A 13,846-nucleotide genomic window follows, 5' to 3' on the forward strand; every position below is an offset into this window, starting at 1 on the left:
TGATAGTCACTCTGATGAATCTTCACCAGAGGCTGGGACCAAATCTATTCAATTTGTTTCATACAGCATTAATAAGACTTGTCAACAAGACTACTGGTAGCAAGATAAGGCCAACCTGCAATATTAATAACCATGTTTTCCAGAGTTCCAGGCCCAATCAGCTGAACAAATCTCATAAAGCTTTAGGGTCTACTTTGGCTGCCTCCTTGGCATTATGTATTGATTTTTTCCACTTGGCCCAAGGAATATATCCAAGTACAGCAAGATGTATTAGCATTTGCACATATTTCATCATGGCCTGTAAGGAGGAAATCTAGGACAATTACATCAATCAACAACCCTAAGCAGTGAAGTGAGGCGGATTTGAATCCCTTCCAGAGCCAATATGATATCACTGATCATTTCAGCTGAAGTTAGGAAAAATTTTGTTTCATTCTTTTTATTGGCTGGCTCACATTGTAAGAGTAACTGGCACAGGTGCATATATACATAGCAAGTCAGTTATCCCTCTGAGAAAAATCTTCTAAGTAATCTAGAATAGCCTCATTTGCACAGTTCTCCCAGTTATCTACTGATGGTGTTTCCTGAAACACTGGAAGCTTTCTTATGACCACCTCTACAGTGTAAGTCACTGTAAGGTGTTTTGGGGTTTTGTTTTGTTTTGAGATGGAGTCTTAATGTGTCACCCAGGTTGGAGTGTGGCGGTGCAATCTCGGCTCACTGCAACCTCCACCTCTTAGGTTCAAGCAATTTTCCTGCCTCAGCCTCCTGAGTAGCTGGTACTAGAGGCCCATGCCATCACGCCCTGCGAATTTTTGTATTTTTAGTAGAGATGGGGTTTCACCATGTTAGCCAGGCTGGTCTCAAACTCCCGACCTCGAGTGATCTGTCTGCCTCAGCCTCCCGAAGTGCTGGGATTACAGGCGCGAGCCACTGCACCCAGTCTTATCTTAAGGTGTTTTTAAGATAAGGCAAGTTACTGGCTGACTTCTACATAAGAAATTCATGAGGCAGGCGGATCACTTGAGGTCGGGAGTTCAAGAGCAGCCTGCAACATGATGAAACCTTGTCTCTACTAAAAACACAAAAATTAGCTGGGTGTGGTGGTGTGCGCCTGTAGTCCCAGCTACTCTGGAGGCTGAGGCAGGAGAGTCACTTGAACCCAGGAGGCAAAGGTTGCAGTGAGCCAAGATCGCACCACTGCACTCCAGCCTGGGCGACAGAGTGAAACTGTCTAAAAAATAATAATAATAATAATCAATCCTGGGAGTATACATTGTGCACCTGGAAAGAAAACATTGTTTATAATTATCAGAGCCCCCAACATGTGATTCGCATTAGGGCCTCCCAGATGGTTGGTGGGCCTTAGGATTCCCAGTACAGTTTGAATAACTAAGCCTAGTTTTTATTTATGGAGGGACTGCCTGAGGGCCTTCAGTCCATGCCATTCTATTTGTCCTTGCCACCAGCCAGGTGGTATTCATCTACTCTATAGAATGACTAGCAAAGTTTACAGGAACAGGAGTGGGAAAGATATCCAGAGATGTCGACAGATGTTTTGCATGAGAGATACAGGAGCTGGGCCATTTTCTGCTGTTTTCAGTAGTTTTCTTATTAAAGGTGAAGGAGTATGGCAATCAACTGCAGTCAGAGCTGTCTGGCAGGATGTGGCAGACACAGTAGTCAGTTATATTCAAAGTGTTTGCTCGTTCAGGAGAGCCTCACCAGAGTATTTTCCTTCATGAGTAAAGATCCAGTGATGGCTCTGAAAGATAGATCATTGATGTTTCTACCTTTCCTATGCCTCCCAAACTCTAAGATGTTCCTTCTCCTAGTGCTGGGGTTGTTTAATCTACCTCCTCCACCACCACGCCGGGTGCGGTGGCTCATGCCTGTAATCCCAGCAGTTCGGGAGACTGAGGCAGGCGGATCATTTGAGGTCAGAAGTTTGAGACCAGCCTGACCAACATGGTGAAATTCCGTCTCTATTAAAACACACACACATACACACACACACACAAAATTAGCTGGGTGTGGTGGCACATGCCTGTAATCCCAGCTACTCAGGAGGCTGAGGCAGGAGAATCGCTTGAACCTGGGAGGTGGAGCTTTCAGTGAGCCGAGATCGCACCACTGCACTCCAGCCTGAGAGACAGAGCAAGACACCATCTCAAAAAAAAAAAAAAAAAAAAAAAAAAATCAGTGTATCTCATTCCAGACACACTGGATTTCACCTTTTTTTTCAAATAATTTCCTTCTCACACGCAGACCTTGTATCCAGAAAGGTAAAGTGTAACAACAACAACAACAAAAGGACATTTTTCTAAAACATATAGAGTCCCATTGTGTCCCCCATTTTGGTCCACATGGGTTACTATAGGGAGCAATGTTTCCAACCACGTGGTCATTATCCTTATGACCTGGGACCTTGTTAAACAAGAGCTAAGTAGCTGAACCAGAATTAAATCCCTTAGGCTCCCTTTTGGCTGGCCGCCACCCAGAGGGTGTACCAACTGGGTCAGCCTGTGATTGCCATTAGGGGAAAGAGAGAAGCATGATGCCCAGGAATTCCCAGGGTGGAATTCTGAATTTTCAAGGCAGATTTATAAGCAACACATGCCCCACCCAATCCCATCCCTTTTGTCCTGATCATTATCTAGGAAGTGGCCAAGAAAAGATGATCCCTTTCTGGGGACAGCCCCATTCAGTGACCAAAATACCTAGTACCAGAATGTGTGGACTAAGAAGAAATGTGAGAGAGAAAGATATCTTTTTGAGTTAATTTTTGAGGTAATTGTTCCAATGCTCACCAATACCAAATGCCTGTGGATAGTGGGAGCATGGAAGGTCCATTAAGTATCTTGATTGTTAGCCCACTGAGTGGCTTTTGCCATAAAAGGCACAGCAGTACTAGATTGCAAATGGTCCAGAAACTCAAAGGCATGATGTAAATTAGTTTCAAGGACCACAGCAGTGTGGCTAAAGTCAGCTGATTAGACTGGACCAGTTACACTATAACGTGAAAAAGTGTCAACAGCAGTTAGGCACCACCAATATCCACGAGAGGGGGTCAAAAGTCCAGTGAAATTAATATGCCAGGAGCATGATCTTGTTCACTGTGAGATGAATGTGTCCACTTTTGTCAGGAGTCACAGGTTTGGCCTGCAATGGTAGCCTTTGCATCAGGTGTTTAGATTACTCTGCCCTGTCTTATGATGATGAGTGTGGGCCATGTCTAGTACAATGATGCACAGAGGCATCTGTGTCAGGGCAGTCCAAGCTTGATCAGTGCTTGACTCCAATCAGCCTCATCAGAGATTGGGCTTTTACCATGGACATCTACTTAAGGCACCCACACAGTCAAGTCAGCGGCTGTGATTTGTTTCCATAGTTCATGGCCCCAAAGAGGAGAGTTTTCAGTCTGCTACTTTGTAGTTTCCAAGTGCAGACCAAAGAGCTAGGCCAGTGCAACAGCCCAAGAGTTAGTATTAATATAACAAGGTTCATCAAGAGGACTATGGTCAGAGATAAGTCATTGGCCTTGAATTCTGCCTACTAGTACAGTAACCACATCCATTTTTGGTTCTACATAGTCAACACTGGGGTTGAATAGCCACCACAGCTCAGAGAACTCCCATCAGGTTTCAGTTTGGCCAAACCATGAGTGAATTAGGCACAGGCATTTAGGATAATGAATTGTGACTTGAGGGCACCACTGAGCTGGTGGCTTTGGTTCAGATAGAAAAGTCAGGAGGAAAGGGGAAAGATAAGGTTTCCCCCAGAGAGATAGGTGCCACTTTCTCCTATAAAGCCAAGATGCTTCTAGGGCCAGAACAGTGGCATTCTTGAATATATTGTTTCCATTTGACAAACAAGGCTTATTGAGCCCTTCCCACCTTGTTAGTCATTCTGTCCAAGTTGATGCCCCCCAAAATGGGAATATCAGGCTAGAAGTCAAAAGGCCTTTATCAGTCAGGCACTGTGTTTCAGCAAGAGCCCAGTAGCAAACTATCAGGTGCTTTTCAAAATGGATATATATGGTTGCTATGTCAGGGAGGCTATGAGTCCTAAACTCCAAGGGCACCTCCAGATAGAAGCTGCCCCCCTTTGTCAGAGACTTCAATCAGCAAAATCATCAACTTGTAACTTAGAGGGGTCGTTACAACTATGGAGCCTCAGACACTAGCACTTTTCCACCTGCAGCTTTTCCCAATCAGGAGACTCTCCTATGGCACTTACAGGATGAGGGAACACATAAATTCCTATTACACATTCATTGTAAAAGCAATACACAATACACTGATTGAACCATGGGTCCCACCTACCTATTACTTCTCCTTCACCAGGTGAACTCTGCCCAGATTCCATTCGCTGAATCCACATGCTAGTGCCTCCCATGGAACTGGGTAGAATAATGACTCGGACGCCTATATCCAGCAAGACCATAAGAATTGGAGTTCCTCCCCTCCCCAAAGTTCCCCAACACACTTGACAGGTGCCTAGACCTTTGGTCCCCCTTGGTGACCAGGAAACTCCTAATCATCTATTCCTTAAAGCAGGTTGGGGTAGTAGGGGAGGGAGAGATTGAGAGGCACAGGAGAGAGTGACTATGTACAGTAAGCGAGGTGCATTTTAAGCTATGCAGTGGCTGACCGCAGCTTAACCAAACAAACTTCCAGTGTTTTCCGTCCACTGAAAGCCATATATAAGGTTGCAAAGTCTTAATTTTGTGGCAGCCAGAGCCACATTTTCCAGGTATGTCTGGGGTTTGTGCCCTTTGGGATCGGCTCACAAAATGTGACCTTTTTGAGGAGTCCACCTTAATCTGGGATATCTACTGCCCCATTATGAAAATAACATCTCTTAAATTCAACATAAGTGATAGGTGGAGTTTTCCATGATGGCAGGACTGATTACAAGAAGTTACCTAGATTTCTTTGGGTGTGTTTCTCATTCTTCAGTTGGTTACCTCATCAACATTGTAATCTCAGTCTAAGGCAGTTTCTTAGAGCCTTAATAGTAATCTGAATGCCTCATTTATCATTTCCCACAGGAGTTATCTCTCTCAGGAAAATCTCTCTCAGAGGACCAAAGCTTTTTGTAGCAGTCCATGTGCACTGCAAAAAATTCCAAGACCTTTTACTGTCATCTCCAGATGGATCTAAGATTAGTATGATAGACTAAAGGAAGGCCTGAGCTGTAAGATAGCGTAGCTGTTGCCTTTCTTATCATTACACACCTACTCCCTCATCTCCCAAGTAAACCAGTCAAAGTTCTAAAAATGTATTGGGTTTCTGCCCATAGCGTTTGCATATTTCCCTTTTATGTTCAATGTAGGTGTTTGAAAGAAGGCAAAATTTAGCTGTAGTTACAATGGAGTAACTTGCAGATTGACAAAGAAGTTCTTTCACCCAGAGGAGAGTCAGCAACAACCAGGCCACCATTTGGGTAGCTGTCATTAAACCTATTTCCCAGTAGTTGGCCTGCGACCACCTTTCCAATTCCTCCTCATTAAGAGGCAGTAAAATGGAGAACGATGTGTAGCCTGATTGAGAATACAATTTAATCAATAGGTTCCTTTGGACTTCCTGATGATTCCCTAAAATCCCATTGACCAAGCCACAAGACCCCTATCTTTCCTCTTCCAAAAAGCCATATCTCTGACAGCATCCTATCCTGGGTATCAAAACTTCCAAGAACTGTGAAGCATCGAGGTTTTACTCTACATGCCAACTAAAAAGTTAGTCTGGGGCCAGGCATGGTGGCTCATGCCTGTAATCCCAGCACTTTGGGGGGCTGAGGCAGGTAGATCATCGGAGGTCAGGAGTTTAAGACCAGCCTGGCCAACATGGTGAAACCCTGTCTCTGCTAAAAATACAAAACTTAGCCAGGTGTTGTGGCATGTGCCTGTAATCCCAGCTACTGGGGAGGCTGAGGCAGGAAAATCACTTGAACCTGGGAGGCAGAGGTTGCAGTGAGCCCAGGTCATGCCATTCACTCCAGCCTGGGCAACAGAGTGAGACTCCATCACAAAAAACAAACAAACAAATAAACAAGTTTGCCTACCACAATTTTATAGATGTGGATAGAAGACACAAGACTCCTGAAATAAAGGACTTTATTACTCACAGCAATACAGTAGGCAAAGTATCAGCATTTTAGTGTGCCAGTTCCCCAAGGCCTAGTTGCCAGAGGGCAACTCAAAGAGGGCCAAATGTCATCAGTACATGTAGTAGATTGCATTACAAGAAAGGAACTCTGAGCTTAGGGAACCCAAATCTTTTATAATAGGCAGTAAACCTGCCTGCCCTTTGCTCTCACAGGGAACACTATCTTGTAAGACTAAGTATTTTGAGCTTTGCATGCTATACAGTCTCTGTTGCAATTACTCAGCTGTTGTAAGCACTAAAGCAGCCATAGACAATATGTAAATGAATCAGTGTAGCAATCAATGTTACAATAAAACTTCACTTGTGGATATTGAAATTGGGATTTCATATGCTTTTCATATGTTATAAAATGTTTTTGTTTTGTTTTTTTCAACCATTAAAGAATGTAAAAACCATTATTACTCACAGGCTGTAGGAAAACAGGCAGCAGATCTGATTTGGCCTATGCTACTCTAAAGAATAAGACCCTCAAATTAGCATTAATCCAGCTAAGAAATGGCAACACTTTAATTAATTTATTATTTATAAGTACATTCCCCACATTGGGAGAATTTAGAGTTACAGAAAAAAGAAATATCACTTAATTACTAAGGTTTACAAAAATGCTAATTGTAAGAACTCCATAATAGTCTTTTTTTTTTTTTTTTTTTTTTTTTTTTGAGATGGAGTCTCGGTCTGTTACCCAGGCTAGAGTGCAGTGGTGTGATCTTGACTCACTGCAACCACCTCTGCCTCCTAGGTTCAAGCAATTCTCCTACCTTAGCCTCCTGAGTAGCTGAGACTACAGGCAGGTGCCACCATGCCCAGCTGATTTTTGTATTTTTAGTAGAGATGGGGTTTCACCATGTTGGCCAGGCTGCTCTCAAACTCCTGACCTCAGGTGATCCACTGCCTCAGCTTCCCAAAGTGCCGAGATTACAGGTGTGAGCCACTGTGCCTGGCATCCTAATAGTTTTCTTTTTTTCTTTTTTTTTTTTGAGATGGAGTCTCGCTCTATCCCCCAGGCTGGAGTGCAGTGGCACGATCTCCGGCTCACTGCAAGCTCCGTCTCCCGGGTTCACGCCATTCCTGCCTCAGCCTCCTGAGTAGCTGGGACTACAGGCGCCCACCACCACGCCTGGCTAATTTTTTGTATTTTTAGTAGAGTGGGGTTTCACCGTGGTCTCAATCTCCTGACCTCGTGATCCGCCCCCCTCGGCCTCCCAAAGTGCTGGGATTACAGGTGTGAGCCACCGTGCCCGGCTATCCTAATAGTTTTCAATTAAGTTCAGGGTGAAATGCTCAACTGTTTATAAGCTAAACTCTGAAGTTTCATGAAAGATTAAACTCTGTCTCAATTGTGTATAATCAAGGTGCAATCCCTGAAGAGTATGACTATATTAATATACATATTGACTATCTTAGTCTGTTTTGTGTTGCTATAACAGAATAGCCAGGGCTGGGACATGTTTAAATAGAGGTTTATTTCACTCATAGCTCTGCAGGCTGGGAAGTTCAAGAGAATGGCACTGGCTTCTGGTGAGGGTCTTTCAGTTATGTCATAACATGGCAGAAGGTCACAGGGGGCAGTGGACATGTACAAAGGGGAGCCAAACAGGAGGAACCTCACTTTGTAACGACCCACTTTTGAGAGAACTAATCCACTCCTCAAGGGTGAAAACTCACTTGGCATTAATCTATTCATGAGAAATCTGCCACCCATAACCCAGACACCTCTCACTAGACCCCTACCTCCCAACACTGCCACATTGGGAATCAAATTTCAACATGGCTTTTGGTGGGGACAAACCACATCCAAACCATCACTGCAAGTGTCATAGCTTGACTGGGGTAAGCAAGAAGTTTATGTATGGGATTGGTAACCTAAATGTGGAAAGCAAAACTTAATAGCTTTTAGAAGCTAGCAAAGGATTTCTTTAAAAAGATGCAAAAAGCACAAATCATAACAGAAACACTTACATAATTACATTAAAATTAAAAAAAAAAACCTGTCTCTACTGAAAATACAAAAATTAGACAAGCACAGTGACCAGCGCCTGTAATCCCAGCTACTTGTGAGGCTGAGGCAGGAGAATCACTTGAACCTTGGAGGCGGTTGCAGTGTGCAAAGACCACGCCACTGCACTCCAGCCTGGGCAACAAACCAAGACTCCATCTCAAAAACAAAACAAAACAAAACAACTTCTGGCTGGGTTCAATGGCTCACAGCTGTAATCCCAACACTTAGGGAGACTGAGGCAAAAGGATCACTTGAGCTCAGGAGTTTGAGACCAGCCTGGGCAACATAGTGAGACTTGATCTCTACAAAAATAAAAAACAAAAAACATTAGCCAGGTGTGGTGGTGCATGCCTTGTAGTCCCAGCTACTCAGGAGGCTGAGACAGGAGGATCACTCGAGCCCAAGAGGTCTTCAAGGCTGCAGGGAGCCATGATCACACCACTGCACTCCAGCCTGGGCAACAGAGTGAGACTTTGTCTCAAAATAAATAAATAAATAAATAAATAAATAAATAAATAAATAAAAAATAGAAAACATCTGTACATCAAAAACTTTATAAACAAAATGAAAAGACAAGCCATATGCTGCAAAGTCTATGTGGGAAACATAAACAACAATTAGTATCCAGAATATATCAAGAATGCCTGCATATAAACAAGAAAAAAAAACCTAAAAGAAAAATGGGCATTTCACTCAAATGTAAACGCCTAAGAAATGCTCAATCTCATAGTTTATATGGAAAAATACAAATTTAAACAAGATATTATTTCATACCCATTATACTTATAGGCAAAAACAAATCTGACAATAGTAAGTGTTGTTAAGGATGTGAAGAAAAGGGGAGTTTCACATACTGCTGCTGGGAGTGTAAATTGGTATAGCCACTTTGGAATATAATACTGACAGTATCCAGTAAAGTTTCTGATACTCACATCCAACAATCCAGCAATTCTACTTCTAAGTATAGGCCTTAGAAAACTCCCTTATAGTATCACAAGAGACATATACAAGAATATTTATTGCCACACTGTTTGTAATAATTAAAATGGGAAATAACATATTTACATATTCATATAGCAGAATATGATACAGCAAGTAAAATAAGCAAACCAGAGATATAGGTATCAATTTAGTAAAATCTAAAAAACATTCAGCAAAAAGAAATGCAAGTCGTATATCACTACATATAGTATATCATTTATATCAAGTTTTAAAATATGCAGAATAATGTATTATGGTATAAAAACATGAATAGGAATAACAACAAATAAATGAAGATAGTAACCACCTTTGAAAGAAAGGGAATGGAATTGGGGAGGAATACATAGAAAGTGGGGCCTCAATTGTATCTGTATTACTTTATTCCTCAAGCTCAGTGAGACATACATAAATGTTTTATTTCTTCTCTACCTCTGAATACCTCACTGATTTAGACAGATTCTTTTTAAACTTTCAAAGTGAAGTAGTATCCTTCTCCTTTCTCTTCCTAATTCAGTCCTAAAGTCAACAAGTGGGTTCAAGAGTGGAGGAGAAGAAGGCGGGGGGCATGGTGGCAGGCACTACAGCCAGAGCTGAGTGTCAGAGACTGAGCAGCGTGAGAAGGGCATTCCCACAGTGGAGTGGGGAGGCAGCACCAATAGGAGATGGGTTACAAATGAGGACATTCATCAAATAAATACAATTGATCCTCATTGCTTGTGGATTCCATATTTGAGAATTTGCGTCCTTGGCAAAATGTATTTGTAACCTCAAAATCAATACTTGCGATGCTTTCATGACCATTCACGGACATGTGCATAGCAACAAAAAACTTAAATTGCTGGATGTACACATTCCCAGCTGAGGTCTTCTTGTTTCATTTCAGCACTCATACTGTAAACAAGTATCTTTTCCACGTTTATTTAGTGCCAAATTTTTTTTGAAAGGCATTTTTTTTTTTTTTACTTTTGTGGGGATTTCAGTGTTTACAATGGCCCCAAGCATAGGGCTGAAGTGCAGACTAGTGTTCTTAAGCACAAGAAGGCTGTGATGTGCCTTATGGAGAAAATACAAATGTAGATAAGCTTTACCTAGGCATGAGTTATAGTGCTGGGGCCATGAGTTCAATTTTAATGAAAGAACAACGTATATTAAATAAGGGTCCTTAAATAGAAACACACATAAAAGAAGGTTATGTATTGATCAGTGGATAGAAATGTTGTGACCAGAGACTTGCAGGAACCAAACCCTGTGCTTCTGCTCTGACCAGTTGTTCAGTATTTAGTAATTCGGTGTTCCCACGGACTTTATACAGTGTAACTACTGTGAGTAATAGGACTCAATTGTATGGATATAAAGGACAACGGGAGCCAGGTCTCTTACTGTCTGAGAAGGGAATTACAAATACGGTAAGGGAGAAAACTAGAATGAAATTTACAATACTGGATTAGAATCAGTTGAACTCATGGTTTTCAGTATAGATGTAGATATAACTATAGATGGAAATGTATCTATGAGTGTATGTATTATTCTTCTTAAAATAATTTCAGGCCGGGTGTGGTGGCTCACGCCTGTAATCCCAGCAGTTTGGGAGGCCGAGACGGGCAGATCACGAGGTCAGGAGATCGAGACCATCCTGGCTAACATGGTGAAACCCCGTCTCTACTAAAAATACAAAAAAAAAATTAGCCGGGCGTGGTGGCGGGCACCTGTAGTCCCAGCTACTCGGGAAGCTGAGGCAGGAGAATGGCGTGAACCCAGTGAGCCGAGATCCTGCAACTGCACTCCAGCCTGGGTGACAGAGCGAGACTCCGTCTCAAAATAAATAAATAAATAAATAAATAAAAATAATAATAATTTCAACTTTTATTTTAGATTCAGGGGTACACGTGCAGGTTTGTTATATGGGTATATTACATGATGCTGAGGTTTAGGGTATGAATGATCCTGTCACCCAGGTAGTGAGCAGAGTACCCAACAGGTAGTTTTTCAACCCTTTCCCTCCTCCTTCCATCCCCTCTCTAGTAGTTCCCAGGGTCTATCATTGCCACCTTTATGTCCATGAGTACTCAATGTTTAGCTCCTAGTTATAAGAAAGAATATGCAGTATGTTAATTTGCTTAGGCTAATGGCTTCCAGCTGCATCCATGTTGCTGTAAATGACATGATTTCATTTTTTTTTACAGCTCTGTAGTATTCATATAGCAGAATATGATACAGTGTATATGCACATTTTCTTTATCCAATCCATTGTTAATGGGCACATAGGCTGATTCCATGTTTTGCTATTGTGAATAGTGCTATATTGAACATACACGTGCATGTGTCTTTTTGGTAGAGCAATTTATTTTCCTTTGGTTATATACCCAGTAATAGGATTGTTGGGTTGAATGGTAATTCTATTTTTAGTTCTTTGAGAAATCTCCAAACTGCTTTCCACAGTGGCTGAACTAATTTACATTCCCACAAACAGTGTATAAATGTTCCCTTTTCTCTGCAGCGTTACCAGCCCCTACTGTTTTTTGATTTTTTAATAGCCATTCTGACTGGTATGAGATGGTATCTCATTGTGGTTTTAATTTACATTTCTCTGATAATTAGTGATGTTGGGCATGTTTTCATATGTTTCTTGGCCACTTATATGTCTTTTTTTTGAGAGGTGTCTTCATGTTCTTTGCCCACTTTTTAATGGGGTTGGTTTTTGTTTGTTGAATTGTTTAAGTTCCTTATAATTCTGGAAATTACTTTGTTGGCTGCATAGCTTATCAATATTTTCTTCCATTTTGAAGGTTCTCTCTTTACTTTGTTCATGCTTGCTTTTGCTGTGCAGAAGCTCTTTAGTTTAATTAGGTCCCACTTGTCAATTTTTGTTTTTGTTGAACTTGCTTTTGAGGACTTAATAATAAATTATTTCCTTAAGCCTATGTCCAAAAATAATGTCTCCTAGGTTTTCTTCTAGGATTCATATAGTTTGAGGTCTTACATTTAAATCTTTAATTCATCTAGAATTAATGTTTGTATATAGTGAAAGGTAGTGTTACAGGATCCTTGAGGTGTCACTTTTCTGGGCAGAAACCTCTGTGGCTGGTGGTGCCTTTGCCTGAGTTTTGCCTGGGCCTGCTGGACTCATTCTGCCCGCTAGACCTAGAAAGCTGCCCTCAGTTCATGCTACCAGCCTAGGTCCCCTGCCTGCCAAGGGCAAGCCAGGATGGAGCGGCAAGCGTTGTGTGACTGAGACAGCATGGGGTCCAGCCACTCTGCACAGTCAGGCACACTGGCTGGTGCAGTGGGGCAGGCAGCTCCAGGTGCTGGCATGGGTGCTGGTTCTCTGCAAGGGTGCGGCTGGACCAGGCACATGACAAGCAGCTTCCACAGCTATCAATGGGGAACGTAGTGGTGCCTGGAAGCTTGGAGACTCATAGGGCCCCAAAGAGGGAGTCACAGCCCTGGCTCAGGGAGCTCCCAGGTCTGGGCTCCCTGAAGGGCCACAGCTCTTCTCTCCTTATCTTCACTCTCAACACCAGGAAGCAAGGGGTGTGTTTCAGCCCTGTTTGTGTTGCAGCTCTTTCAGCCCTGCCATGCAGCAGGTTCCAAGTTCTTGTCCTGTGTCCAGGAAGAATGAAGTATGAAGACAAGTGGAGGGTGAACAAGGTGAAGAGGAGCTTTATTGAGTGACAGAATAGCTCAGAGGAGGCCCTGGAGTGGGTAGCTCCTCTCTGTAGCTATTCATCCCAAAGTCTGCTCAGCTCTGGCTGAACCCAGGGCTTTTATGGGCCTCAGAGGGGAGGAAGTACACACTGATTGGTCTATGGGTGGGCCTTGGGCAGGCCTGGAAAAGGCACCACAAGTTTCCACTCTGGTCTGTGGGACTGGCAGCCTGGCCCTCAGGCTTCAGGCCCTCCTTGACCTGAAGGTGGGGCCTCATCAGGGACCTACCCCATTCCACCCAGGAACCTGTCTGCCTCCTGCTGCCATTCATGGCACTCAGGCTGTAGGTGCCAAGGGGTGCCTGTAGGCCTGTGTCAAGCTTCTCTCAGCACTCCCATTGGCTTCCCTCCTATGCTCATTAGTGCCCAAAATCTAGAGGGGGCCAAGGTGGCAGAGACTGGCATGTCAACACTGCCCCAAGCGTGTGCACACCTGGCCAGGCTGTGACAGCACCTGGGGTTGATTCCAACTTTGCTCTGAGACTGGAGCAGGTACCAATAGCATGGAGAAGCCAGGCAGTGGGAGCAGGCATTTCTGCACCTGTGGGGGCGGTGGGCAAGGCCCCCAAGAGTGCAGGGATACCTGAGTCCACAGCTGCAGTTTGGGCAGCAGCAGCTGCACCTGGGGCAAGGCAGGGATCCTGCCTGCTCTATGCAGTGGGAGTCCCATGTCCACAGTCACAACTTGGGCAGCCGTGGCTGCACCTGGCAAGCTCCTGCCCCACCAACTTGGAAGGGGTGAGGTACCCACTTATCCCTGGCTCCCGCCGGCTCCACAGAGTGTACAACCTCAGCCACACCTCCTTGCTGCAACCAGCATGATGGCAGTGGCCACTCCAAATGGGTTGCCACTGCCAACAGTAGGGGTCCAGTTTCATTCTTCTGTATATAGCTAGCCAGCACCATTTATTCAGAAGGGAGTCATTTCCTTATTGCTTATTTTTGTTGACATTGTCAAAGATCGGATGGCTATAGGTGTGTGGCTTTATTAC

The sequence above is a fragment of the Macaca mulatta genome, chromosome 15 (assembly GCF_049350105.2).
Source record: "Macaca mulatta isolate MMU2019108-1 chromosome 15, T2T-MMU8v2.0, whole genome shotgun sequence".
NCBI lineage: Eukaryota > Metazoa > Chordata > Mammalia > Primates > Cercopithecidae > Macaca > Macaca mulatta.